The sequence below is a fragment of the Vombatus ursinus genome, unplaced genomic scaffold (assembly GCF_900497805.2).
Source record: "Vombatus ursinus unplaced genomic scaffold, bare-nosed wombat genome assembly UNPS02008996.1, whole genome shotgun sequence".
In the NCBI taxonomy this organism is placed as follows: domain Eukaryota; kingdom Metazoa; phylum Chordata; class Mammalia; order Diprotodontia; family Vombatidae; genus Vombatus; species Vombatus ursinus.
This window is the reverse complement of record NW_020948774.1, coordinates 12,751,603-12,757,895: the sequence shown is the minus strand read 5'-3', so window position 1 is coordinate 12,757,895 and position 6,293 is coordinate 12,751,603.

Here is a 6,293-nt window from a genome sequence, read left to right as displayed (position 1 = left end):
CCCTTCAATAGGGACAAGACTTTTAGGCCCACTGGAGGTAAAAAAAAATCCCCCAAACATTTTTAGGGGTGGATGTTTCACAGTCTGATGATGATGCCCAGATCTTACAAGCTCATCTGGACTTCTAACAATGGTTTTGGTATAGCCTCAGATGAAAAAGTGAATTTTATCAGTACAAACAATCTTTTCCCAATCTTTAGTATTCCAATCTTTGCATTGTGTTGTCTAGGATATGCATTATTTCTTCATAGGAAGAGTTAGCAGCTTTCACACACACACAAAAAAAAAAAGAAAGAAAGAAACTGGTCTTGTTCTTCCAACTACATCAAGCCTGAAGATCAAGAGTTCTGAACCTTTTTGTGTCATGAACCCTTTTGATAGTCTGTTGAAACCTACAGACCTCCTCTCAGAATTTTAGATGATAAAGTAAAATACATAGGATTACAAAGGAAACCAATTATATTGAAATGTAATTATAAAAATATTTTTAAAAACACAAGTTAACTCCAGCTTAAGAAGCCTTTTGTTAAGGAATCCCTTAACCATTCTTCCAGCTGTCAGGTTCCTCTGAAGGTCTTTGATTGTTTCTGAGGATTATATTTAAGGAGTATAGATGGATTATAAAGTATAGGTTATACTTAAATACCGGAGGCTGTATTACAGTATTAGTTTACAGCATTAATTTGTTGGTCTTTTCATTTTCAGTAGCGCTTTGCTTTGTGTTTCAGTGTGGCTTATCCTGGTTCGTTGTGAGCCTGAATGATCCTTTGAACACTTGATTTCCCTATGCCAACAGTTCTTGCCATCTTTCAAATAGTCATTGAAATGTGCTTTTTAAGAGTTACAACTTTTGAATGTTTCCTTGGAATAATATGCATTCTTAAGTGCACAGAGTTAAAAGGACACTAAAAGCAATGAAATGTGTGTATGGCACAAAATCTAGTACTCATCTGACTGAATTAACAAAAAGTGGAAACCAGCTCAATCTGGTATCTTCTGATGAATGTCAGATGTTCTTAGCCTATGGTTAGAAGTACAAACATTTACGTTGCTGTCACAAAATGAAACCATATCAAAATTTTGCTTGTCCCAAATAATTCACACATCATCATTTCTAATAATAACTAGCTTTTATATAGTATTTTAAGGTTTGCAAAGTGTTTTACAAATAATATTCTCAAACAACCCTTTGAAGTAGGTGCTATTATTATCTCTATCTTACAAAGGAAGAAACTGAGGTAGACAGATGTGTTATTTGTCCAGGGTCATACAGCTAATAAACATCTGGAGGCAGATTTGAACTTAAGTCTTCCTGATTTGAGGTCTAGCTCTCTATTCACTGTGATGCCTAACTGCCTAAGTTGTGAACAGGATCAGCTCTAAGTAGCTGCTGGTTAGGGGAGAGGGAGCTGGTCTTATTGTGAGGGCGGGTGAAAAGGGCAATGGGCAGATGAGTGGCAGAGAAAAAAAAATAGGAAGCTTCTGAAAACATCTTTGGGAGATGACAGAAGAGTAGGAAAGTGGCTCGTAGTTGGATTCAGATAAAAATCCATTCATTAACAGTATAAATAAGTGTCTGTTATGTGTCAGGCACTATGCCAGGTACTGTGGATACAAATTAAAAAATGAAATAATCCTGCTGTTAAGGAACTTAACATTCTATCAGGTGAGACAATATATGCAAAAAACTACAATATATACCAGCTGTGTTCAACTGTAGTTTGTACTAGACCTTTGGCAGGAAGCTGCTAATTACCAGCCATAAGCTATTGAGTAATCTTGCTTATTTCCATCGAAAATGTAGAAAGATTGTTATAAATGAATGAAAACTTGATTAGAAGCTCTAAGAGGTTAAGCAAATATGGCCAATAGGCAGTTTCCTGCAGTGATTTTCCATGAGAGGTAGCCTCAGGAGCTACCACCAAGAACACTGAGAGATGAGGATCCTATTTCTAATAAGTATGGAGAGAGCAAGGGGAATGTTGAAGTGACTTTTTAAAATGTAGAATGTTTGTCTTTTTGCTGTGGCCAAGTCAGTACTATATATGCACAAAGTGCAGGTTGATTTCCTTCCTAGGAATGATGCAAAAGTGCTAGGGGAATGCATTTCTATTTTCCAAGTTATTGGAAAGAATTAAAGTGTAAGGGCTCCTAGGTAAAAGCAAAGAAGACCTAGGAACTGAAGAGGTAAAAGGAAATCCTAAGCTGTTTTAGAATGTGCTATATAAAGAACTACTGACCATTTGGAAGTATGTACTAGGTATGAGAATTCCTACTGACTGGGGACCTGAATGCTTTTTTTTAATATTTTAATTTTTTTACATCTCTTATATTTTCCCCTTGTATCTCTGCCCCTCCTCTTCCTCCCAGAGAGCCCTTCCTTATGAACTAGATTTTTTTAAAGAAATAAATTGAGCAAAACCAATCAACACATCAAACAACAACAACAATACCCTAATATACACCTTGTTACACACCTGTGGGACCCTCACTTCTCCAGAGGAAAGAGTCTTCTCATATATGTTTTCTGGTGCCAAGCATGGTCTTTATAATTTAGTATAGTGGATGTCCTTTCCATTTACACTGTTGCAGTAATTGTGTATATGTCTTCCCTGTACTCATCATGATATTTTAAAGCATAATAATATTTCATTACATTCATATACCATAATTTGATTAGCCATTTCCCAATCCATGTACATTTACTTTATTCCAGTTCTTTGTGTTTTTTTTTAAAACCACAAAAAGTACTCCTATAAATATATTGGTGTACATAGAACCCTTTTTTTTTTTTTTGTCAATGATCTCCTTGTAGTATATGCCTAGCAGCGGAAACTTTGGGTCCCACACAGTGATTTTAGTTACTTTATTTGCATAATTCCAATTTGCTGTTCAGAATGGTTGTATCAGTTCACAGCTCCATCAACAATATATTAGGGTGTCTGTTTTGGATATCAAATCCTTACCTGAGATGTTTGATAAAAAGACTTTTCCCCCAGTTGACCATTTCCTTCTTATCCTGCACATCTTAATTTTGTTTGAACAAAAGGTGTTCAATTTCATGTTATCAAAATGATCTGTTTTATCTTTTGTAATTACCTCTGTCCCTTGTTTGGCAGGAACTCCTTTTTTTACCCTTAGCCAGCAGTTTGTGTTTTAAGGGATGATGAACTGGATCCACAAATGTCATTAGGAAAGAGATTATCTAGTAAGGATAAGAAAAAGGGTAAGAATAGTAATTCCTGACAACCTGCTTTAAAATTCCACAAGAGAAATCAGCCCAGTTATTAAGTCAACAAGCATTTATTAAGTGCTTACTATATGCCAGGAACTTTGTTAAGCACTGGAGATAGCTGTAAAGAAAGGCAAAAATACCTTGGCTCCTGTCCTCAAAGCGCTCATATTTTAATATGGGAGATAATATTCAAACACTGTGTATACACAAGATATATACAGTTTAAGGTGTAATCTCTGAGGGAAGGAACTGGCAATGGAGCTGGGATTTGGGCTGAATCTTGAAGGAAATCAGGAGGTAGAAGAAAGAAGGGATAACATTCCAGTCATGAGGACAATGAGTGAAAAGGGATAGAGCTGAGAGATGGAGCGTCGTGTGCAAGAAAAGCATGAAGGCTAGTTTCACTGGACTGTAGAGTATCCAGAGAGCAAAGACTAGAAACATAGGAAGGGGCCAGGTTGGGAAGAATTTTAAAAGTTGAACAAAAAAATTTATATTTGATTTTGGAAGTAATAGGGAATCACTGGAGTTAATGAGACAGAAAACTAAAGAATAACATTCAGAAGACACAGGCAAAAATTATTCTGACAAGAAGGAAGAGACAGTTGCATAAAAAGACTGATGTAGTTGCGCATTGATTAACTCATACTTAAGATATATATTTAGAAGATAAGCAAGAGCAAGTAACTAAGAATAAATACAAAACCATAGCGTGGTACTGTAAGAATGATAGCAGGAATGCTAAGGCCTAAAATAAACTCAGAATACTAATCCAATACTAAGAAAAACAAAAAGGGATTATTTAGCTACGTTGAAAGTAAGGATAGGACCATTGTTCATGGACAGTGAGATGATGATAATATATGTCAGTGAGAAGGGGAAGGAAAAAGCAGGTAGTGGTTCTGCAGATAATGAAGTAAGCAAAAGCACGAGTATGGAAAGTGTGGGACATGAATGAGGGAAAGCTAGTAAAAAAAAAAAAAGAAATTAAGTGAAGATTTAGGGGGATGGGCAACAGTTGGTATTTGCTGTCCTATACAAGTTCTGCTTTGAGCCATACTCGCCCTTTCCCTTATCATTTCTCAGTACCTACACTCTTCCTAGGGGAGGTTCACCAGTGCACTAAGATTGTGTACAGGTCTTTTAAAAAATGAAGCTAGCCTTTTACTTTTCACTCCTTCCTGCTATAATCCCCTGTTATCTCATGCCTTTTTTGTGAGCTTATTTTTCCCTCTCCAAGTAGAGACAGTGCCATTCTTGGCCACCTATACTGAAGATCAAATTGCAGGGAGTAGTGCCTTCCTTATGTTAATTATTTTCTATTTATCCTGTACATAGCTTGCTTTGCATATATTTACTTGCATGTTGTCTCTATTAGATTATAAGCTCCTTGAGGAGACTATCTTTTGCCTCTTTTTGTATCCCTAGCACTTACCATAGTGCCTGGTACATAGTAGGTGTTTAATAAATGTTTATTAATTGAATGATTAAAATAAGAGGAGATAACAGAGACAAACTTCCTCACAGCCTCTCCATATCCTGATTTAGTCCATAGTTTTTCGGAAATTGCACCAGGCACAATGGTTCATTGTATTTGCATTTGCTACATTCTTGCATTAGATACTGCTGGATGCTCAACTAGCAAGATACACAGAATAAGTCTCTTTTCTCTGGAAGAACACCGTCTAAAACAGTCATGAAAAATTTATATACAGGGCTAATATGGAAATACTTTTATGACTTCACATGGATAATTGATGTATTACTTGCCTTCTCAATGGGTAGGGGAGGGAAGAGAAAGAGAATTTAAAACTCAAAATTTAAAAAAAGAATGCTAAGAATAAATAGATTAAAAAAAAGAATTTATGTACAGAGAAGAAAACTACATTAAATCTATTTGGACCATTCCATTCTACTCCATTAAGCCTTCCCAGGCTACTCCCAAAGAAGGAGAAACTACTATGGGGATGAATTCATAAAGCATTTATGGCTGCTATTCACTTTACATTTAATGACTTACTTGCCATCTTATGATATTGTATGTAGTGCTGGAAGGGACATAACAGGTCCTTTACTTCATAGATGAGTAGACTAAGTCTCAAGAAAATCCACAAAAGTTGTAAGCAGCAAAGTTAGGATTTGAACCCATGTCTAATGACAAATATGGCACTTTTTCCACTATATCATTCTGTCTCCATCTTACATTGTAACTGAACTGCTATTTTTCTCTTATATTTGATGGATCTGTGATTTTGTTAGAAACAGACATTCTTCTGTGAGAACTCTCCATCAAAACAGGTAAAATCTATGATTTACTTGATTTAGTCCTAAGGAACTGCCTGAGGCACGGGGGTTAAGTAACTTGTAAAGGGTCACATGGTTAGAGGATTTGAACACAGATCTTCCTTTCTTCCAGTCTAACACACTAACACTGTTTCTATCTTTTACTTACTCTAGTTTTCACATATTTACAACATGATCGTCACTCATCTTCAGAGATCCTGCCAGCTATTTTGATTAGAGACTGAGTGATTACAAACTTATTTAGACCACAGTGTCTAGCTGGACCTATGCCAAACCATGCTTCCCTTTCATATACCATCTAGCTATTCACCTGAGAAATTTTGCCATCTGTCTGTCAATATAGATATAATACTTTCCCCCCTTTCCACCTCTTGCTCTGGGCCAGGGCTGGGGAACCTGTGGACTTGAGGCCACATGTGGCCTCTGGGCCAGGGGTGGCGAACCTGTGGCCTTGAGGCCACATGTGGCCCTCTACGTCCTCAAGTGCAGCCCTTTGACTGAAACTAAACTTCACAGAACAAATCCCCTTAATAAAAGGATTTGTTCTTTAAAACTTGGACTCAGTCAAAAGGCCACACTCAAAGACCTATAAGGCCACATGTGGCCTTGAGGCTTCAGGTTCCTCACCCCTGCAGTCTGGGACTTAAAATCAATAACAGCATTGCTTCTGGAAAAGGTGTGTCAATTGACTTCTCTATGGATTAATTCACCATGTCTTTGACACCTCTGATACTCTTCCCATGGCCTCAACCTC